The sequence below is a fragment of the Oncorhynchus clarkii genome, chromosome 4 (assembly GCF_045791955.1).
Source record: "Oncorhynchus clarkii lewisi isolate Uvic-CL-2024 chromosome 4, UVic_Ocla_1.0, whole genome shotgun sequence".
NCBI classification, from domain to species: Eukaryota; Metazoa; Chordata; class Actinopteri; order Salmoniformes; family Salmonidae; genus Oncorhynchus; species Oncorhynchus clarkii.
This window is the reverse complement of record NC_092150.1, coordinates 54,717,130-54,741,581: the sequence shown is the minus strand read 5'-3', so window position 1 is coordinate 54,741,581 and position 24,452 is coordinate 54,717,130. Positions and strand designations below refer to the sequence as shown.

Below are 24,452 nucleotides of genomic sequence, written 5' to 3'. Positions count from 1 at the left end.
GTCTCGAGCAAACCAAACACCTCTCATCACCCTGAGAACACATCCCCACAGGGAAGCATGGTGTTGGCAGCATCACACTGTGGGGATGTTTTTCATCGGCAGGAACTGGAAAACTGGTCAGAATTGAAGGAATGATTAATGGTACAGGGAAATTCTTGAGGGAAACCTGTTTCAATCTTCCAGAGATTTGAGACTGGGACAGAGGTTCACCTTCCAGCAGGACAATGACCCTAAGCATACTGCTAAAGCAACATATGAGTGGTTAAAATCAGAGAAGATAGCCTGTCATCTTATTTGATAATGACACTAATTGGAGGTTGGCTATGATGTTGTTTGTTGCTTTGTTATTATTATTATTATTATTATTATTATTATTATTATTATTATTATTATTGTGTGTGTGTGTGTGTGTGTATATATATATATATATAGCACCCAGAGAGCAAGTGCGTGAGACAGAAGTCAGTCAATAAAGCATGTCCTCTCCTACTGCCTGGTTACAGAGGCCCCATGTTGGGTGTGTCCCAAATGGCACCCTATTCCCTATAGGGAACCCATAAGGCTTCGGTAAAAAGTAATGTACTATGTATGGCACTAGTCAAACTCATTCCACGCAGGGCTGAGTGTCAGCTGTTTTTTTTCTCTTCCCTTGTACTTGATTGATGAATTAAGGTCATTAATTCGCAAGGAACTCCCCTCACCTAGTTGAATAGGGTCCCATTTGTGACGCAGGCACTTGATCCCTCCTTAAACCAGGGTTAGAATGGTGACTTACCCCCAGGATTAGTGGTCTAAATTAGCAAGGGAAGAGAGAGTGAAAGGCAGAACATTCACTTTCATTGACAGTGCCAATGATGTACTGTACATTATGAATGCTATCTTTGTGTCCCAAAGCCACAGGAAAACATGTATTCACAAAATGTGTTCTTTCACTGAAATCTATCAACAAGCAGTGTAATTGTCCACAATCCTTGAAAGATATGCTACATTTCATTGGGTGACTGGTCTTGGAATAATCATTTTTCTTTCTCTTCTCTTTCATGTTCAGCTTCTGCACTACCACTTCATATCTTTAGCCTGTTCTTGAAATTAGTATTATGTGTCTCTTTGTCATGGGGACAGATTCTGAAAGGAAGGGGCCAGGAGCACGCTAGAAAAAAATCGACCACTGAAAAAATAGAAGACTTCTAGAGTTATGTTGGATCATGGCATAGCCACACTAGTCTTATGTGTCTCTAGGTTGGAAAGTGTGTTATTTAGCTAATGTAACATGAATACATAGGCATGAAAGGATTGGATATCTTTATTCTGTTTGTTGTTTGGCACGCCACTCTAGTATTAAATATTTCTATGATGGGGAGTGTGTCACTTGGCAAATAGTCACTTAAATGTTGTATATCTCTCTGGTTGGGTTTTAGTTTGGCTAATGTAACAGAGAATACCTTTCCACTCTAGTATTTTACCGTAAAACTTCAATTAATAGTACAGGCATTTAATTGATTAAATCCCTGAACACAACACGCGCTTATTAGAGACGGGCTTCTATTTCAGGCAGGTGTCTGTTTCCTTAATGCACACCTTTTGCTCAATTGCATAGATAATTGTTTAATTCCAGCATTCACTACCAGTGTTTTAATAATTTTCTTCTTTTCCTGCACTAATGTGTTATAATTTGAACACTGTGTCATGTTTCTTTTGTCTTAGTATGCCTCTTTAAATAAATAAAAAAATTCCTTGACGGAATAATTATTCTCCCCTGACTGCATTTTTGGCAATTCTCACTTTCACCAGTGGAGGGTGATCCGCCGATTTCTAAGGATCTGTAGAAGTTGTTGACTGTTTTTGAGCTTGCTAGTTAGCTAGCAGTTCTCAGCTAGTAGCCAATGGTTAACAGTTTCTTACTAGCAATAAAAAATGATGATTGCCATAATTTCTTCGAGTCATTACTGAAATATTTAATGTAACAAATCAAACATTAAACCTGGTAAACAGTTTATGGTAATTCATGCTAACCTCGTAAACCTTACAAACTAGCCTGTCCTCTCATACAGTATCAGTCAAATGTTTGGACACACCTACTCATTCAAAGGTTTTTCTTTATTTTTACTATTTTCTACATTGTAGAATAATAGGGAAGACCTCAAAACTATAAGATAACGCATATGGAATCATGTAGTAGCCAAAAAAGTATTTAAAATGTTTTAGATTATTCAAAGTAGCCACCCTTTGCTTTCTTGACAGCTTTGCACACTCTTGGAATTCTCTCAACCAGCTTCACCTGGAATGCTTTTCAACCAGTCTTGAAGGAGTTCCATTTTATTCATGTTGAGCACTTTTTGGCAGATTTTCCTACACTCTGCGGTCCAACTCATCCCAAACCATCTCAATTGGGACGAGTTTGGGTAATTGTGGAGGTCAGGTCATCTGATGCAGCACTCCATCACTTTCCTTCTTGGTCAAATAGCCATTGCACAGCCTGGAGGTGTGTTGGGTCATTGTCCTATTGAAAAACAAATGATAGTCCCACAAAGCTCAAACTAGATGGGATGGCATATCTCTGCAGACAGTGTCACCAGAAAAGCACCCCCACACCATCACACCTCCTCCTCCATGCTTCACGGTGGGAACCACACATGAGGAGATCATCCGTTCCCTACTCTATGTCTCAAATTTGGACTCATCAGACCACAGGACATATTTCCACTGGTCTAATGTCCATTGCTTGTGTTTCTTGGCCTAAGCAAGTCTCTTCTTATTATTGGCTGGCCTTTAGTAGTGGCTTCTTTGCAGAAATTCAACCATGAAGGCCTGATTGAAAAAGTCTCCTCTGAACAGTTGATGTTGAGATGTGTCTGTTACTTGAACACTGTGAAGCATTTATTTGGGCTGGAATTTCTGAGGCTAGTAACTCTACTGAATTTATCCTCTGTAGCAGAGGTAACTCTGGGTCTTCCTTTCCTTTGACGGTCCTCATGAGATCAAGTTTCATTGTGCGACTGCACTTAAATAAACTTTCAAGGTTGTTCGAATTATCTGGATTGACTGAAATTCATGTCTTAAATTAATGATGGAATGTCGTTTCTCTTTGCTCATTTGAGCTGTTCTTGCCATAATATGGACTTGGTACTTTACCAAATAGGGCTATATTCTGTATACCACCAATTACCTTGACAAAACACAACTGATTGGCTCAAACAAATTAAGAAGGAAAGAAATTCCACAAATTAACTTTTAACAAGGCACACCTATTAATTGAAATGCATTCCAGGTGACTACCTCATGTAGTGGAATATTCTAAAAAAGTGAGAGAGACTTTGTCATTTCTTCAAACAATCATCTTTAATTAATATTGATTAATTATTGCAATAATGAAACCGTTGACCACACGCTCAGAAATGTGTGTTGCAGAGAGCTTAACTGATAATGAAAAAACAGAGATCTTATATAGGACCTAAAATTGTTTAGTCCGGGCTGGTTCCACCCCTCCCATAAGCCACCGTGGTCCATCTCCTGGTTAGATGCCAGGAAGATGAGACAATGAGGGATTGTTCTAAACTCTTCCAGGCTATCTCTATCTCGGGTCACACAGACCACATCTTGAATGCCGGCTTTAGGTTTTTATCACAAAGTCTTTGTCAGTTCAAGCTATCTCTAGCAAAACCCATTTTCCTTGACCAAACACCCAGACTAACTGCAGGAAGCAGAGTGGAAACCATCCCTTTACAGAAACACAGTACTATTAGTTAAAACCTCTTATGGATAGGGGAGACGCTAGCGTCTCAAGTGGCCAATAGCCTCGGGAAATGCAGAGCGCCAAATTCAAATAAAACGCTATAAAACTCAAACTTTCATTAAATCACATATGCAGGATACTCAATTAAAGCTACACTCGCTGTGAATCCAACCAACATGTCAGATTTTTACAATTATTTTCGGCGAAAGCATGAGAAGCTATTATCTGATAGCATGCACCCACCTGAACCAGTTGTAAACAAAAGAACTAGCGTAGCAGGCGCTACACAAAACGCTGAAATAAAATATAAAACATGCATTACCTTTGACGAGCTTCTTTGTTGGCACTCCAATATGTTCCATAAACATCACAATTGGTCCTTTTTTTTTCGATTAATTCCGTCCATGTATACCCAAAATGTCCATTTATAAAGCAGGTTTGATCCGGAAAAAAACAGCTTGCCAAAACACAACGTCACTACAAAACATTTCAAAAGTTGCCTATAAACTTTGCCAAAATATTTCAAACTACTTTTGTAATACAACTTTAGGTATTTTTAAACGTTAATAATCGATCAAATTGTAGACGGGGCAATTTGTATTCAATAGAGCAAGTAAAGAAAACATGCCCCTTTTTCCCTCTTGTGTAACTTTCAACAGTGTAACGTTGTTCCAGGATGTGCCTCTTCTTTGTTGCACCAATGATTAACTCCAACCCAATTCCAAAGACTGGTGACATCCTGTGGAAGTCGTAGGAACTGTAAAATTGTCGCTATCAAATATCCCTTGGCAAAGACAACTGAGGGAACGGTCAGAGGCAAAAAAATAATAATTCTGAAGAGTTTTTCCTCGGGAGTTTGCCTGCTACATAAGTTCTGTTATAGTCACAGACATGATTGAACCAGTTTTAGAAACTTCAAAGTGTTTTCTATCCACACCTACTAATCATATGCATATAATATATTCCTGGCATGAGTAGCAGGAAGTTGAAATTGTGCACGCTATTTATCCAAAAGTGAAAATGCTGCCCCCTATCCTTAAAAGGTTAAGTATATAATTGTTAACTATTAATATCAAACAAATCAGGTAAATACATATTTTTTCTATCACACTCATGAAGCTGGTTGAGAGAATGCAAAGAGCGTGCAAAGCGGTCATCAAGGCAAAGGGTGGCTACTTTGAAGAATCTAAAATCTAAAATGTATTTTGATTTGTTTAATGCTTTTTTGGTTACTACATGATTCCATATGTGTTATTTCATAGTTTCGATGTCTCCACTATTGTTCTACAATGTAGAAAATAGTTAAAATAAAGAAAAACCCTTGAGTAAGTGTGTCCAAACGTTTGACTGGTACTATACCCTATTGCAGATGCCTGTCTGAATTGCTTACAGTATCGACACACACACACACACACACACACACACACGCACGCACGCACGCACGCACGCACACACACACACAGAGAGAGAGAGAGATGCATGAACACACAAGCACGCCCACACATGCAAACAAGCACACACACACACACATTCGGACAGTATTGAGTTTCAGAGTACAGTTAGTTGTTGTGTACAACAGTGTTCTGATGTGAGAGGGGTGAACCAGGGCCAAAAGCTGAAATGTTCTTCCCCTGGAAAGAAGGGAGACAGAGGAGAGGAGAGCGGGATAGGTTTATTATGCAGGTGTTCTCTCAGGGCTATTAGGCCATCCATTTCTCCCCTTTAATTGACTGCCTTTTGTCTGCCTCCACTGACCTCTCTTCCCATTTGTTCTCTCTCTTTGCTCTTTTCCTTTCCAGCTCTCTCTCTCTCACACAAACACACTCTTTCTGTTTGTCTCCTACTCTTTGTCTTGCTTTTATTCTGACTCTTCCTCACTCTTAGCCATTTCTGTCTCTTTCTCACTCTCTTGCTCTTTTCCTCTCTCTCCTTGTTCTCTCTCTTTTCTTTCACTCTCTCTCTCTCATTTTCTCTCTCCCGCACACGCTCAATCCCCCCCCCCCTTCTCTCCTTCTGGTCAGTGGTGTCTGCATGCTTCTGTACAGGCTAGGCACCCAGCTCCTTTCCTCATGTTAGCAAACTGCCATCATCGTCTAATGTCTAATGCTCTGTATGGAAACGGACTGTGAAAGCCAGGGAGAGGAACCTTCATCAGTTCCTCTATAACCCTGAGGATTTAGGGAAAGGTTGTCTTATTCTCTCTCTTTTTCTTTCGTTCCTCCTCTCTCTCTCTTATTCTCCTTCTCTAACCAGGTTTCCATCAAACCTTTTTCTGCAAGTAACGTTCATGTCAGATAAAAACAATTAAGGGTTGATAGAAACAGAACTTTTCATATGTTGACAAAAGAAAAATAAGCTAGACAAGGTGGAATCTTTTTCTCTCTGTAAAATAAATGATGCAAGAAATATCTGTGGAAACACTTTTATTTTTATATAACTTGGAGAGTGTTCCTCACACAGTGCCTCATCGGGAAAGCATGCAGTTTATTAGGCTATAGATGAAATAACATCAAATTAACTTCACAGGATGGTGAAAGTGCAAGGTGACGAGCTTGATGCTCCATTCCAATAAATATTGATGGTCTTATTCAGGAGACATGATCATCATTGCTTGGCTGCCATTTGACAAATAAAAATTATCTTGTTTTTTTGTCCATAATAATCTCATAATGTAAGCTATACCCGCACTGTATCTACGAGCTGTTGGCTAGAGGGCATAGGCCAATAACAGAGTGGGCACACTTGCTATATAATGCAACATTTTTGGTGAAAAAAACATCAGTTGAGTTGAAAATGCAATGGAAACCCATTTAACTTGTTTTTTATTAATCTGTAATATTTTTATGTGCACTATGCCATCATGCACAGCCTTTTATATGCAACAAGTCAATTTGATGGAAACACTTTTAAGAATATTTACATGAAAATCTGTCACCCATTTGATGGAAATCTAGCTAGTGTCTGTCTGTCTGTCTGTGTACCCCTCCCGTCTTTGTCTATCTGTCCTCCTTATTCTCTCTCAGCTCAGCTTTTCCTTGTCCCCTCTCCCCCTCCACTCACAAATGAGATTTTTCTCTTTTCTTTGTCCTGTTGGACTGAATCTTAATTTGAGATGAACATGGTTATGAACATAGTTTGAGATGAACAACATTCTGCTAGCAAACCTGCAATCTTTGGAAAATAAAATTGATGACCTACGCGAAAGAATAAACTACCAATGGGATATTCAAAACTGTATCATCTTATGCTTCACGGAGTCATGGATGAACGACGACATTATCAGCATACAGCTGGCTGGTAATACGCTGTATCGGCAGGATAGAACAGCGGCGTCTGGTAAGACAATGGACGGTGGACTATGTATTTTTGTAAATAACAGCTGGTGCACAATATCTAAAGGAGTTTCGAGGTTTTACTCGACTGAGGTAGAGTATCTAACGATAAGCTGCAGAACACACTATCTACTTAGAGAGGTTTTATCTGTACTTTTCGTAGCTGTCTACATACCAACACAGACTGATGCTGGCAGTAAAACCGCAATCAACGAGCTGTTTTGCACCATACAGGAAAACAGGAAAACACTCACCCAGAAGGGCGCTCCTAGCGGCCGTGGACTTTAATGCAGGGAAACTTAAATCGGTCTTACCAAATTTCTATCAGAGGGAAAACACTGGACCACCTTTACTCCACACACAGAGATGCATACAAGCTCTCTCTTGCCCTCCATTTGGCAAATCTGACCATAATTCTATCCTCCTGATTCCTGCTAACAAGCAAAGATTAAAGCAGGAAGCACCAGCGACTCAATCAAAAAAAAAGTGGTCAGATGAAATAGATGCAAAGCTACAGGACTGTTTTGCTAGCACAGATTGGAATATGCTCCGGGATTCCTCCGATGGCATTGAGGAGCACACCACATCAGTCATTGGCTTAATCAATAAGTGCATCGATAATGTCATCCCCACAGTGACCGTACCTAAATACCCCAACCAGAGACCATGGATTACAGGCAACATCCACATGGAGCTAAATGCTAGAGCTGCCACTCTCAAGGAGTGGGACTCTAACCTGGAAGCTTATAAGAAATCCCGCTATGCCCTCCGACGGACCATCAAACAGGCAAGCGTCAATACAGGACTACACCGGCTCTGACGCCCCTTGGATGTGGCATGGCTTGCAAACCATTACAGACTACAAAGGGAAGCAAAGCCGAGAGCTGCCCAGTGACACGAGCCTACCAGATGAGTTAAACTACTTCTATGCTCGCTTCGAGGTAAATAACACAAAAAAATGCATGAGAGCACCAGCTGTTCCGGAAGACTGCTTGATCATGCTCTCCGCAGCCGATGTGAGTAAGACCTTTAAACAGGTCAACATTCACAAGGCCGCAGGGCCAGACGGATTACCAGGATGGGTACTGTGAGCATGCCCTGACCAACTGGCAAGTGTCTTCACTGACATTTTCAACCTCTTCCTGTCCGAGTCTGTAATATCAACAAGTTTTAAGCAGACCACCATTGTCCCTGTGCCCAAGAACACTATGGTAACATCCCTAAATGACTACCAACCCATAGCACCCACGTCTGTAGCCATGAAGATCTTTGAAAAGCTGGTCATGGCTCACGTAAGCACCATTATCCCAGAATCCCTAGAACCACTCCAATTTGTATTACTCCCTAACAGATCCACAGATGATGCAATCTTAATTTCACTCCACACTTCCCTTTCCCACCTGGACAAAAGGAACACCTACTGTATGTGAGAATGCTATTAATTGATTACAGCTCAGCATTCAACACCATAGTGCCCTCAAAGATCATCACTAAGCTAAGGACCCTGGGACTTAACACCTCCCTCTACAACTGGATCCTGGACTTCCTGACGGGTCCCCAGGTGGTAAGAGTAGGTAACAACACATCTGCCACGCTGATCCTCAACACAGGGGCCCCTCAGGTGTGCGAGCTCAGTCCCCTCCTGTACTCCCTTTTCACTCATGACTGCATGGCCAGGCACGACTCCAGCACCATTATTAAGTTTGTTGATGACACAACAGTGGTAGGCCTGATCACAGACAACGATGAGACAGCCAATAGGGAGGAGGTCAGAGACCTAGCTGTGTGGTGCCAGGATGATCAAAACAAAGGAGATGATTGTGGACTACAGGAAAAAGAGGACAGAGTACTCCCCCATTCTCATCGACAGGGCTGTAGTGGAACAGGTTGAGAGGACCCACATCACCAACAAACAAGCACACCAATACAGTCATGAAGAGGGCACGACAAAACCTAATCCCCCCCAGGACACTGAGAATATTTGGCATGGGTCCTCAGATCCTCAAATGTTTCTACAGCTGCACCATCAAGAACATCCTGACTGATTGCATCACTGCCTAGTATTGCAACTGATCAGCCTCCGACGGCAAGGCACTACAGAGGGTAGTGCGTATGGCCCAGTACATCACTGGGGTAAAGCTTCCTGCCAACCAGAACCTCCTTACCAGGTGGTGTCAAAGGAATCTCCTAAAAATTGTCAAAGACTCCAGCCACCGTAGTCATAGACTGTTCTCTCTGCTACCGCACGGCAAGCGGTACCGGAGCGCCAAGTCTAGGTCCAAGAGGCTTCTAAACAGCTTCTACCCCCACGCCATAAGACTCCTGAACATCTAATCAAATGGCTACCCAGACGATTTACATTCCCCCCTTTTACACCGCTGCTACTCTCTGTTGTTATCCTCTATGCATAGTCACTTTAGGATTAAGTCCACATTAACCATTTTTAATTCCTTCTAAGTGTCAACTACACGTGTGAAAATGCCCCCCTGGAATTGATTATCTGCAATTAACTATTTGATCATAGATCCTAATCGCCATTAAAATCCAACATTTTGGACTGTAAAACCAGAGCCCTCAGATTTTAGTCATCCCCATCACCATTACTGTTCACCTTATCTGATAATTATCACTCTAGTCAAGATGGAGAGTACACTACAGTAATCTCTACCACTCTTCCCTTGCTGCTGGCCGTTGATTCGTCCGGAGCCCAGCTGTGAACATTAAACGAGCTTCCTCCCGAGTTAATGGTTGACCTTTGGCTCCGACTCAGCGATGAGAGCAAAAGTCTACTTTTACAGTCACTTTATGTAATCTTAACAATGGACCATAGTATGATAATGACCCATTTTGATAAGTCTGAACGAGAGAGCGATGGAGAGAGGGAGGGGGGGGGGGGGGGTGAAAGGAATGAGTCCGAGGGAGGGAGATAGCGATACATTCCCCTGCCACACACACTGGCCTAATTTGTGACGGATATTGTAGTTTTCTTCCTGACAGGGTGAAATATTCTGACACACTGTAAGATTGCGAGGAACGAGCTTGTGACACAGCACTATTTAAATGGAGTTAGCCACTAGGGAGGGTTAACCATTTCTCCATTAGTCTTTCATTTGGTCCGTCTACAAAAAGAGTCTTGGAATAAGGGTGATGATCTTGGACCAGGTACTCCCTGTACATATAATTTTAATCATTACAATCTAAAAGGCAAAAACTTTTAGCACACTCTACCTTATATAGTGCCACTCCACTTTTGACAGGAATTGGCAGGACTATTTCACTGGAAGACAGCAAACCATTTAACTATATTAACACACTTCTCTTATGGCACTGTACATTTTCAAGCCACTCGTAAGGCACTCGTAAGTAAGCATTTCACTGTACGTTCTACTCCTGTTGTATTCGGCGCATGTGACTGACTTCTATACCAAAATTTTGTGGAGTGACTTCATATGCATCTTAAACATGATCAGCAGGTTCTAATGAGCAGTTAACTACGACACAAGCCTACCAGATGAGATAAATCACTTCTATGCTCACTTCGAGGCAAGCAACACTGAAGTATGCATCAGCTGTTCCAGTTGACTGTGTGATCGCACTCTCCATAGCCGACTGAAGTAAGACCTTCAAACAGGTCAAATGTTTTTTTTTAACTAGGCAAGTCAGTTAAGAACTTAAGAACAAATTCTTATTTTCAATGACGACCTAGGAACAGTGGATTAACTGCCTTGTTCAGGGGCAGAACGGCAGATTTTTACCTTGTCAGCTTGGGGATTCGATATTGCAACCTTTGGGTTACTAGTCCAACGCTCTAACCACTAGGCTACCTCCGCCCATAACATTCACAAGGTCGCAGGGCCAGACGGATTACCAGGACGTGTACTCAGAGCATGTGCTGACCAACTGGCAAGTATCTTCATTGATATTTTCAACCTGTTCCTGACCGAGTCTGTAATACCAACATGTTTCAACCAGACCACCTTAGTCCCTGTGCCCAAGAACACCAAGGTAACCTGCCTAAATGACTACCGACCTATAGCACTCGCATCCATAGCCATGAAGTGCTTTGAAAGGCTGATCATGGCTCACATCAACACCATTATCCCAGAAACTGTAGACCCACTCCAATTTGCATACCGCACAAAAAAATCCACCGATGATGCAATCTCTATTGCCCTCCACACTGCCCTTTCCCACCTGGATAAAACAAACACCTACAGGAGAAGGCTATTCATTGACTTTGCAGAGACTTGGAGCTGTAGCTGAGTGACTGGGTGTACCTGTGCCACCAGCCTACCAACCCTAGCGACAGGGTTTCTCGGCTGTTGCCATGGCGCTCGACACACGGCTGTCTCACATCTGTACCACTTACCCATTAGTCTCTGAGACAGACCATCCCTCCATGCCACTCGTAACGGCCGTCCTTCAGCGAATGAACTTCGTAGACTCCCAAATGGGTGATATCTCCTCGCCATGGTCGCAGAAACAGAGGCAATTGCCATGCCAACCTCTCTGAATCCCATCTCTCCCATCCTCACAACACAAGCTTATCCTTGAGTGGATCCAGCTAATTGTATTCTCTTTCATACAAGGATAATTAACCATTCGCTTACATTGCAGCTATTCAGTCTATATAAGACCTTAACCTAACACATATTAAGGGGACAAAAATGAATATGTTGCATTGGTTCTTTTCATTAAAGAGAATTTGTGGTTTTGAAACAGAAGTCCATTTTTATATTCAATCTTTTCTGCTTTAATTAGTATTTCACACCAGTTCTGTCTGTGCTGTTTGAATCATACACCATTCTGTGAAACATGAACATACATAATTCTAGGAACTGCCTGGATTTAGAAATGGTGCTCTGTCAAATTCCTTTCATGGAAGTAGATTCCTTAAATGAATTGTATCCACAACCAAAATAATCATCATGGTAATCCATTCATGCATCCTTAGTCTTTGTAGCATGCGAGGGAGTAGAAAGAACCCTTTTTACATGGAACGCAAAAGGGTTCTACCTGGAAACAAAAAGGTTTCTCCCCATAGATTCTCTTATGAGGACAGCCGAATAAGCCTCTTAGGTTCCACATAACACCTTTTTTTCTAAGAATTGTACTTGTTTCCCCCTCGATGGGGGGGATCAAACTATTTACTAGTTAACAACAAATCACATATGTCATATAAAATATATTCCCGCCCACCCAGTATTGTAATCAAAACTTACCAGAAAGCATGTAGTCCTTGGCTCAGACCATGTAGTAGTGCGGGCTCAATAGTATCTCATTAGTGTAGCAGATCTTGAGAATCATCTGCACATGTGATGGAAGAATGCACTGTGCCTGCAGAGGGTTGCAATTCCATAGAATTGGGGATAGTTTAACCAAAATATTTTTAAAAGGTTTACCGTTATATGCTAATTGTTTTGAGGTATTTAAGAAAAATTCCCCAAATTCCAGGGCTTAACTTCCCATGGAAATTTTCCGGAACAATTACGGAAATTTACCCGAAAGTTTCCGACCCTTTGCAACCGTAATTATAACGCCCTCTCCAAGTCTCTGTTAAAGAGACTGTATCAATTGCTTTTCCCCTCTCTGCATAGCTTTTTCCCTGGCATGAACTATAGTACAGTGCAGGAAGCACTCATTTTGGGACTCATTGAGCAGGTCAACTCAATTTGAAGGGGCATAGCATGGTGTTGTAACTCCATGCAGGACTCTGTTCTCGTTAGTTACTGTAGCTTTCTGAGATCACCTCTCTCAGTGATGCAATAGCTTGCAGTCTGATGTGTCGGTTAAAACCAGTTATGCATTAGGGGGCGCTATTAAAATTTTGGGATGATAAACGTTCCCGTTTTAAACAAGATATTTTGTCACGAAAAGATGCTCGACTATGCATATAATTGACAGCTTTGGAAAGAAACCACTCTGACGTTTCCAAAACTGCAAAGATATTGTCTGTGAGTGCCACAGAACTGATGTTACAGGGGAAACCCAGATAAAAATCCAACCAGGAAGTGCCACATTTTTTTAAACCGCCTCATGCCAATGACTCCTTATATGGCTGTGAATGAGCTACGAATGAGTTTACGTTTTCCACGTATTCCCCAAGGTGTCTACAGCATTGTGACGTCTTTTTACGCATTTCCATTGAAGAATAGCCGTAAGGGACCATATATAGCAAGTGGTCACATGGTGTCTCCCGCAGAAAATCTTGCGTAAAATACTGAGGTAGCCATTTTTCCATCGCTTCTTATGAGAAACCAATTGCCTCGACGGATATATTATTGAATATATATGTTAAAAACACATTGAGGATGGATCCTAAACAACGTTTGCCGTGTTTCTGTCGATATTATGGAGTTAATTTGGAAAAAAGTTTGGCGTTGTATGGGTAGCATTTTCCGGTCGATTTCTCAGCCAAGCATGATGAACAAACGGGAGCTATTTCGCATACAAAAATAATTTTTGGGGAAAAAAGGAACATTTGCTATCTAACTAGGAGTCTCCTGAGTGAAAGCATCCGAAGTTCTTCAAAGGTAAATGATTTATTTTGGTTGCTTTTCTTATTTTCGTGAAAATGTTGCCTGCTGCCAGCAGAGCCTAGCATAGCATTATGCCATGATAAACTTACACAAATGCTTGTCTAGCGTTGGCTGTAACGCATATTTAGAAAATCTGAGATGACAGTGTTGTTAACAAAAGGCTAAGCTTGTGTTTGAATATATTTATTTCATTTGCGATTTTCATGAATAGGAAAAGTTTCTAGGGGTATTTACGTCCGCTGTGTTATGCTAATTCGTTTGAGGCTATGATTACCTTCCCGGATCCGGGATTGCTCGTCGCAAGAAGTTTTAAGCATTTGTAAATGAGGCATGACTATTGTGATGTTCAATCCACAGAAGAATTGTGCATGGTGATGACAATTATCGTTGAAGCCTTTAGCTGGTAGAGCCTGTTTCTTCTTCTCTCGATCATTGCTTTTGCTCCTGCCACTGCTAGGAGGTCTTCTCGTTGTTCCCTCTCTTCCTCTATCTGTCCTCCTCACTCCTTCCCTTCCCATCTTCCTATGCTCTCTTCCTTTGGTCTCTCACACTTTCTCTCCGTCTCTCTCTCTCCTTTCTCCCTTTGCAGAGGGTCTGGGACAGCGGGCTTTGGTCCTCTTTCATTTGCTCTCTCCCTCACTCCCTCTCTCATTCTTCCTCTCACTCCCTCTCTCTCTCTCCTCTGCTATAATTGAATCAATAAACCAGCTTTAATGCTCAGTGAAACTCTTTCAGCTTGGATCACGTCAAACTCTCAGCTCGCCCAGGAAACAAAGCTATGGGGAAGAAACTTTGGACTCCTGAACTCCTGGAATGATGCATCTGAAAATGTTTATTTGAGTTTCATTCATCCTCCCCATTTAGTCATTCAATTTGAAGTCTCGAGTAAAGCTTTTGGGGGGTGCAGAACAGATCTAGTCAGATGTAGTCAAAGTCCATTCTCAGTGGTATGCTATTTCTTTGTTGAATGGTGGACTTTGAATTTTGAGGGGAGTTTACATAAAAGTTTTTCGTTGATGGTACTGTCATCTAATACATGTATGTTATTGGGATTATTAGGAGGTCTGTGAATTATTTATTGAGGTATTTGGATGTTAAACTACTACTACATAATAACCTTACCTGTAATCGATTTTAGAGTCCTTTCAATACTATACATTAGTTGCTGTCAATTCGGTTCACGATTCTGAACAGCATGAAAGCGAAGCATCTGGACAGCATTTTCCAATCATGGAGATTGTAAATAATTAAAAAGTTCAAAGGGGCTTAGTTCACTACCGAGAGAGAGAGAGAGAGAGAGAGAGAGAGACCTCCAATCGCCATGGTAACTGCACTTCACTGAGAGGTTTGGACGGTGTGGGTGGAAGGATCCTTGGGCTTTGTAGTAGTGCTAACCGTTAACGTCCACGGTCTACAAACTGAACCTCCCTGATAAGGTGTCTGAACTAGAAGGGAGAGAGAGGGAGTCATGACCCCTTAACTCACCTCCCGCCCCCTCTGATCGTTGTTAATTACACAGACCAGTAAGTGAATGCAAATGCAGCTCTTCTCAGTTGACAGTCCAAAACACCATAATAAACCTAGCTCTCTCTCCACTGCTCATATCAATTAACGCATGTCGATTATGACACTGTTGTTTAATAGGAAAGGACATGAAGGGAGCTGAGAAAAGAATCGTTACAATGTCCTGGGAAAGAATATGCACAGCTATAATAGCCTCTGCAATATCCATCATCTGCCCACACTTCAATGTCACCTATGTTGTGGTGGAGGAGAATCCATTGTATTTATGGGAGGAGGGAATTGAGATTTAACCTTGTTGTTCTTTCGCCTGTTCTTTTATCCTTCAGGAGGAATATTTGAATCCATCGAAAGCGGCCCGTCGGGAGCAGAAGAACTCGCCTTTAAATTTGCCTTGAACACAATCAACAGGAACCGCACCCTGCTGCCCAACACCACACTCACATATGACATCCAGAGAATAAACATCTTTGACAGCTTTGAGGCCTCCAGAAAAGGTGATTGGCTGAGGAGGAAAGGAAGCAGACCTGGGGTGTGTTCATTAGTGCACACCGTAGCAAAATGTTTTGCATCGGGAAACTATTATCAAAGAAAACACTCCTTTCTTATTGGACATGTTCAAGTTAGTCCCTCCCCTGTTATAGCCATTTGCTTCTGTTTGGTTGCTAGTGAATACACCCTTGGCTTAAAATAAATTCTGAGCGGTTGTTTGAGCCTGCCTGGAGTGTCAGATGGGCGGGGTTTGAATTTTTGGGACAATTCCATAACGAAAGTGCACACAGAATCCAGGACTGAGAGAGAGAGAGAGAGAGAGAGAGAGAGAGAGAGAGAGAGAAGGAGAGAGAGAGAGATAGAGGGGGGGTGGGGGATTGAATGTGTGTGTGTGTGTGGGTGGGTGGGGGAGGGGGACAAATGCCCACACAGGAACAGAGATCTAACGAGCACACGAGGGGACAGCTTTTGTACAGGCCATAGTGTCTCTAACTGTCTTAATCTCCCCCATAGAAACAACAGTGACAGCACCGTCAACAAAAACGGAAGGGATCTTTTGCAGCTCTGTAGAAGCCTGGGTCTGTACTTTGTCAATGGTAGGTTACAGGGGGACTCTTTGGGGAGATTCACCTACTGCTCACCTCTTGGTAACAGCACAGTAGACTATATGATCACAGATATTGACCCTTTCTCTCTCAGCTCATTCACTGTCAAGCCACTAACACCTCTGTCTGATCACAGCTAAATTACTTTGTTCCTCAAAAGAACAGACATGGAAACAACCACACATTCACAGCCCAGTAAGCTGTACAACATCAGAAAGTCATACAGATGGGCCCAAAACAGCACAGAAGAATACCAGAAAGCAACCTGGAACCAAAATATCCAAACACTCTTAGATAACTTTCTGGATACCACAATCACTCACAGTAAAGAAGGCATCATTCTAGCAGTACAAAACATCAACTATATATTCAGGCAAACGGCAAAGGAATCACAATTGAAATTGATAAAAAAACAAAACAAAAAAGACCACAGATGACAACTGTTTTGATGCAGATTTTAAAATTTTAAGGAATAAACTTGTAACACTATCCAACCAAAAGCCCAAATAATGGTGAATTACGCCTTCATTACTGTGAGACTTTAAAACTCTATAAACGTACACTCAGAACCAAAAAAGCACAGTACAACAGCAAGCAGCTGACACTCATTGAGGAGTCCATAAACACACACTTCTGGCCAATTGGAAGAGAAAAAAAATCTATACAAGAGGAATTAGCGATACAAAATGGTGACATATGGAGAACCCATTTTAAAACCCTCTACAACACCGTTCAAATTGACACAAACGCAGAACAACGCCAAATTCATGAGAAGTTGAATGGATTAGAAAAAGCTATAAAGGACAATCAAAATCCACTGGACTCCCCAATTACTGACCAGGAGCTCTATAAGAAACTTCAGGCTCTCAAATGTAAAAAGGCATGCGGACCTGATGGCATCCTAAATGAGATGCTCAAACTCACTAGTGCAAAATTTGAATTGGCTATATTAAAACTGTTTAATTTGATCCTGAGTGTAAGTTATTTCCCTGACATCTGGAATCAAGGACTCATAACCCCAATCTTTAAGAACGGAGACAAATTTGACACTAACAATTACAGAGGAATTTGTGTGAACAGTAACCTGGGGAAGGTTTTCTGTGGTATTGTAAATGTAAGAGTTCTAAACTTCCTTAATAAGCACAATGTCTGAGTAAAAGCCAAATTGGATTTATACCAAAACATTGCACAACTGATCATATTTACACCCTACACACCCTGATAGACATGTCCACCAAAATAATACCAAAATATACGCTTGCTTTATTGTCTTCCAAAAAGCATTTGATTCTATTTGGCATACAGGACTGTTCTACAAAGTTATTGAAAGTGGTGTAGAGGGTAAAACATATGACACAATTAAATCAATGTATACTGGCAATACGTGCAGCATTAAAATTGGTAAGAAAATAACATAATTCTTTAACCAGGGGCGGGGCCTTCGCCAGGGTTGCAATCTGAGCCCTGCACTCTTCAATATTTACATTAACGAATTGGCCACTATTCTAAAAAAATCCTCAGCCCTGGTGTTAGTCTCCACAATTCAGAAGTTAAATGCCTACTCTTCGCAGATGACTTATGCCTGCTGTCACCCACAGCACATGGCCTACAACAGAGCCTGGACCTGCTAGAGCAGTACTGCCAGACCTGGGCCCTGGCAGTAAACCCCAAAAAGACAAAAATTCTGATTTTCCAGAGAAGATCCAGATCTCAGGGAATTAGACCTAAGTTCTCCATTGGTACAAAATATATAGAGTACTGTACACACTACAATTACTTAGGTTTAAAAATAAGCTCAACTGGACATCTTAATGAGGCAGTGACGGAGCTGAGAGAGAAAGCACGCAGGGCATTCTACCTATTACAATTTGGCTAAAACTAATTGAATATTTAATTGAACCAATTGCACTTTATGGCAGCGAGGTGTGGGGTCCACTTGCAAAACAAGATTTCATCAAATGGGACAAACACCCAATTGAAACCGTGCATGCAGAGTTCTGTAAGATTCTCCTACATGTCCAGAGGAAAACTACAAACAATGCATGTAGGGCAGAATTAGGCCAATATCCACTAATAATAAAAACTAAAAAAAGAGCAATTAAGTTTTGGAAACATCTCAAATACAGTGAACCCCTCTCATATCATTACCAAGCCCTGCAATGCCAAGAGCTGAGCAAAGAAGAGTCCCCTCATCCAGCTGGTCCTGGGGCTGAGTTCACAAACCTGTTCTACTAACGCACTGAAGCCTCAGGACCAGAACATCCAATCAATCAGCATAAACCAAATTACAACACAGTCAAATCAAAACTATATTGCTTATTGGGAAACACTAACACAAAGCACAAAGCAAAATGCAGTGCTATCTGGCCCTAAATCGACAGTACACCGTGGCTAAGACCTCTCTGATGAGGATAGGCTACCCGTCCTGTTGGGGGAGGACGCAGAGAGCTGTGTGCACTACATTGCTGCCTGCCATAAGTTGAGGGACAGTGTCTGACAGACCAATCAACCTGCACATGTACTCTACTGTATGCTTATTGTTATTGTTGAATGTATGGTTATGTATGTATGGTTATTTTGACACTTGGTTATTGTTGTTACTGTTGTCCCGTTGACAATTTTGATTATCATTTTAATTTATTTTTTATATTGTAAATATCCAAAATAAGCTTTGGCAATATGGACATTGTTACGTCATGCCAATAAAGCGAATTGAATTGAATTGAATTGAGAGAGAGAGAGAGAGAGAGAGAGAGAGAGAGAGAGGGATTGAACGTGTGTGTAGAGTGGGGAGAGAGAGAGAGAGAGAGGGGGGGATTGAATATGTGTGTGGAGTGGGGAGAGAGAGAGAGAGGGGGGGATTGAATGTGTGTGTGGAGTGGGGAGAGAGAGAGAGAGGGGGGGATTGAATGTGTGTGTGGAGGGGGGAGAGAGAGAGAGGGGGGGATTGAATGTGTGTGTGGAGGGGGGAGAGAGAGAGAGGGGGGGATTGAATGTGTGTGTGGAGGGGAGAGAGAGAGAGAGGGGGGGATTGAATGTGTGTGTGGAGGGGGGAGAGAGAGAGGGGGGGGGATTGAATGTGTGTGTGGAGGGGAGAGAGAGAGAGAGAGAGAGAGAGAGAGAGAGAGGGATTGAATGTGTGTGTGGAGGGGGGAGAGAAAAAGAGAGAGGAGGGGGGATTGAATGTGTGTGTGGAGGGGGGAGAGAGAGAGGGGGTTTGAATGTGTGTGTGGGGGAGAGAGAGAGAGAGAGAGAGTTTCTTTTTCAGTGTTTTCAACAGAACATTGTAGGACAAATGGCAGCCAAATGCTGAATTGTGAGTACAATTGATTGTATTAAAATACAATAAACAACAGATATAGGCAAAAATTATGTTGATTGTCAACTGTTCAGCATGCAAACCATGGCTGGGATGGTGCTGTAACGGAACCGTGGATCTGTTATAGATCTGTTACAGTTTAGTCTGGTGTGGTGGGAGCATATGGCGGTAGGGATCAAAGTTGTGATTTGAAGACTTCACATGAATTATGATAGATTGAGTAAGGCTCCCTTGTTTATTAATGAATGATTATTCTTCTACCATGAAAAAAGGTCATGAATAATTGCAAGAGGGTGGTCTAAATGATACAGGTTGTGATAGTAGGACAGCTAAATCTGTTATTAGAATTGTTCATTCTGAGTATCTCTGGGAGTAGTTATTTATGTTTGTTTATTTGTTTGTGGGAGATTGTGACAAAAAATAAGGGTGACTGTTTATTTATTGAGAATGACTCTGTTTAGCTGTTGAGAAATATTTTGCTGATGCTACCTACAAACGGATTGCATCTGATGTGCTCAATGAAGTTATATACAAGAAATATGGTTATAGTATTTGATTAGAAATGTTGTAATAAATAAGTGACAAATGGCAACAAAAAAAGTATCAAGTCCAGGCTGAGAACTTTTATATTATAGTAAGCTTTATAGTCTGGTTAGGTAAATCAAGATGCTATGTACTTACTCCTTGTCACGTTCTGACCATAGTTCTGTTATTTTATTCTTTGTTTTAGTATGGTCAGGGCGCGTGTTGGGGTGGGCAGTCTACGTTTGTTTTTCTATGTTGGTTTTTGTGTTCGGCCTGGTATGGTTCTCAATCAGAGGCAGGTGTCATTAGTTGTCTCTGATTGAGAATCATACTTAGGTAGCCTGGGTTTCACTTTTGGTTTGTGGGTGTTTGGGCCACACGGTACTGTTTCGGTTTTGTGAATTCACGTTATTGGTTTGATTCAGTGGTTTCTTTAATTAAAATCATCATGAACACTTACCACGCTGCGCTTTGGTCCGATCCTTACTAGAAATCTGTTACACTCCTACCAGCAGTAATGGGGAAGCTGCTCTGAAAATATAGTTTACAAAGTTACCGACTACCTTGCACTGGAACAAGTTAAGCTACACTAAAACTACCCTTAAGAAAAATATAATTGAATTGAAATGAACCAAGCTACGGCAAAATATAGTTAAATTACTAGTTGAACTAGTTGAACATGGATACTGCCTACTAGTATCCATGTGGTTTGATGCAAAGTGGGACAGATACTCCTCTTGATTCAATGCCATCCATCTTGATCTAATGAGGGATAGACTAGGGTCTTTCTTGATCAGTATTCCCATGGTGCATTGCGTGGACAGTAGAGCTGAGAGGAGCCGAAGGCTTCCACCTAAACATAAAACTAACAAACACCTCTCTCTGCCTCCTACCCCCCCCCCCCCCCCCCCCCCCCCAGCCTGTGACCAGCTGTCCTTGGGGGTGGCAGCCATCTTTGGCCCCTCCCACAGCTCATCGGCTAACGCAGTCCAGTCCATTTGTAATGCCCTGGGGGTGCCCCACATCCAGACCAAGTGGAAGCACCAGGTGTCGGACAACAGGGACTCGTACTACGTCAGCCTCTACCCGGACTTCCAGTCCCTCAGCCGGGCCATCCTGGAACTGGTCCACTTCTTCAAATGGAGGACGGTCACTGTGGTCTATGACGACAGCACAGGTACAGATATCTTGGATGATTGATGATGATGATGATGATGATGATCAAAAGGTGAAAGACAAACAAATATTTGAGTATAAACTCAAACTGCTACTCAAACACAAACTATTTTATCGGGGTGGTAGGTGGCCGAAAGGTTAGTAGCTTGAATTTTGCCGGTTTGAGTCTTGGCCTGGGCAATAAAAGCAGGAGATTAATTGTCATGCACTTGAGCAAGGCACTTATACCCTGCATAAATCCAGGGGTTCTGCGGCTTAAATGTGCTCCTCCCAAAAATGTGTTTAGGTACAGAAGAGTAGAACTGTTTGATTCTTTCCCCTGAGAGTTTAGCATTGAGTGTCTGGCCATGAAATCTTTAGCCCCCTCAAAGTCCTCCAGGTGTACTCCATGTCAAAACTGGAGCCCTCTACATGAGTGAGCAGCCCTGAAAAAACACATTGCCCAGAATCACCCTCTCCTCGAGTCTCCTCAGATTAATGCCATGCAGATTGAATGTGAAAGCTGACAGCATCCATGAATAAAAGACCGACTCGTCCTTTGAGGGTCCTCGTCCACTCCTGTATCCGTCTGCCAGATCGCCTTCTGTGACTTTGCGAAGTGGCTCATGATTAGCATTTTTACAAGCACAATATTTTACACCGTTGAGTACTGTTATATTTTAACAAGGCCTACTGCATCCAAAGTGCGAGTGCTCATCGACTTGAGAAAGAAGATAACATATCGCAATGTCTGTCTCTTATTTTGCGATCCCTTGGAAGGACAAGGTTGTCCACTTCATCGAACGGAATTACTTGTTGAACATACTTTGTTACGAATACATGGGTTGCATGGTGAGTCTATTGCCGAATACGTCCCATTGCGGTGGTTTCTTCAGTTGAAGTTCTGTATTTTTGGCACACTTTACAACTCTTTTTAAAACGTTGGTGTCTTACCATGAATCACACATCGAGCCCTAGCTCATACTGTCCTTTCAGAGGGCAATATGAAGCTACTACACCTATCCAATCTGGTTCTATCTACACAAGTGCATAGGGGCTAGAGGTTGATTAGGGATTCAGTCTTACCTTTCACCATCAACTGGTAGATCTAGTATGACCAAGAGGATAGATTAACCATCAGGATTCATTCTTTGGTGTTCCTAGAAATGTATGGTTCGTGATAGGGTGACCATGTTTTTGTCACATCCATTTCACTTTGCAGAGAGCCGGCACTGTAGCATGGTGACAGTGTATTAACCTTTGGCTAAGGTCACGGTGAATGGTCTAACTCACCATCCGCTGCAATGAGTCATCTGATTTGCAATTGTTCCACTTGTCCTTAATGGCACAATATTCTCAATGTAGTGGACTGCTTTCAGGCTAAGGTCACGGTGAATGGTCCAACTCACCATCCGCTGCAATGAGTCATCTGATTTGCAATTGTTCCACTTGTCCTTAATGGCACAATATTCTCAATGTAGTGGACTGCTTTCAGACTAAGGCCCATAGGGCTCTGGTCAAAAGTAGTCAACTCTAAAGGGAATAAGGTGCAATTTGGGATATATCCATTTATCCTCAACCTCATCTCCATAACACTGTCCACGAGCTTGCATTGATTCCCCTAAAAAGGTCTCTAGGGAAGGTGTTAGACATTATTTAAAGGTAAGGTTACTCGAAACCAGGTAAACCTGATAGTTTCCTCCTCGGGGGAGCGTTTTTTAGGTTAACACACCACCTATCAGTGACTGGGTGATGTCAACCACACACACACACACACGCATGCACACACATCGTCTGTAATCACACAGCTTCATGCTCCAGGACGTTTTATCTGACGTCTGGCGGCAAGAACTATCAGAGGGGATAAAATTAAATATTTACACACAGCCCTCTGAGGATCGGGGAGGGAATGTCAGAAGGCATTATTCAGAGCCCCACAAACATCGGCCCTGACAGTGGTCCCCCAAATGCTGAGCTCCCCCCGGAACCATTTTCCGCTTAACGCCTCCCAAGTGTCTGTATGGAGCAAAACAGAGAAGGGAGAGATACCCTGGAGTAGGGAGTTTGGAAATACCTACCTTACTCACAAAAAACTGTAGTATTTACTTCTAACATGAAAGAACACATTCCTTATTCTTATTTCACAGCAATCCCTATTGAAACTCCAGAGGGAGAATCAGCCCCCACTCACAGTAAGACCTTTACATTGCCCACACAGCACTTCATCCCAACAAAAATGGTCTGAGCAGTCCAAAAGTGCATCTTCAAAACCCCTTTCTTCTCTCTCCCAGACTCCCTCCCAATCCCATCAATTTTTAGACCCATGACAAGTAATAATTCCTACCATCAATCCAGCCCTATTTCATTCCAAGGCTCAGAAGTCCTCGGCGGAGAGGAGAAAGTCATTGTAATCCCATCAGTGTCTCTCTGAGAGGTTTCTAGCTGAGTGCGGGTGGGAGAATGAAAGGTGCAGACTGTTGCGCAGTATGAGGCGGTGGTAAGGTTACTTGGGGCCTATCTAGTGGGGAGTAGTAAGGCAAACAGAAACTCAAATCCGAACAGAACCTTGGGAGAGAGAAAGTGAGAATGGATTGACTGCTGCTTTCCAACACTAACATATTTAAGTCATTCCACGCTAGAATAGAGTAGTGTTTGAATTAGCATTTTAAGGTGCTTCTTGGATGAAGCTGGACTCTGCTGATATATTGACTCTGTATATATATTTTAGTCATTCCACGCTAGAATAGATTAGTGTTTGAATTAGCATTTTAAGGTGCTTCTTGGATGAAGCTGGACTCTGCTGATATATTGACTCTGTATATATTTTAGTCATTCCACGCTAGAATAGATTAGTGTTTGAATTAGCATTTTTAAGGTGTTTCTACGATGTAGCTGGACTCTGCTGATATAGTGACTCTGTATATATTTAAGTCATTCCATGCTAGAATAGAGGAGTAGTGTTTGAATTAGCATTTTTAAGGTGCTTCTGAAATCCACAATAGAAGCTAACAAGAAGCTAACAAGAAGCTAACAAGAAGCTAACAAGGAGCTAACAAGGAGCTAACAAGGAGCTAACCAGGAGCTATCAAGGAGATAACAAGAAGCTAACAAGTTAACTGGCTAACGGTAGTATTCAGCTAACCATGGTTGATGGTCATCAGCTATCATTTAGCTCGAAAAGCTATCGCCAGTTTTGTACAACGCAACTCAGACCAGAATATACCGGACCTA

At 42.0% G+C, this 24,452-nt stretch overlaps 1 pseudogene; it reads left to right on the top strand.

Moving 5' to 3' along the window:
• Nucleotides 1-24,452, top strand: part of LOC139406953 (glutamate receptor ionotropic, kainate 2-like) — a 189,213-nt pseudogene that overhangs the window by 48,873 nt on the left and 115,888 nt on the right.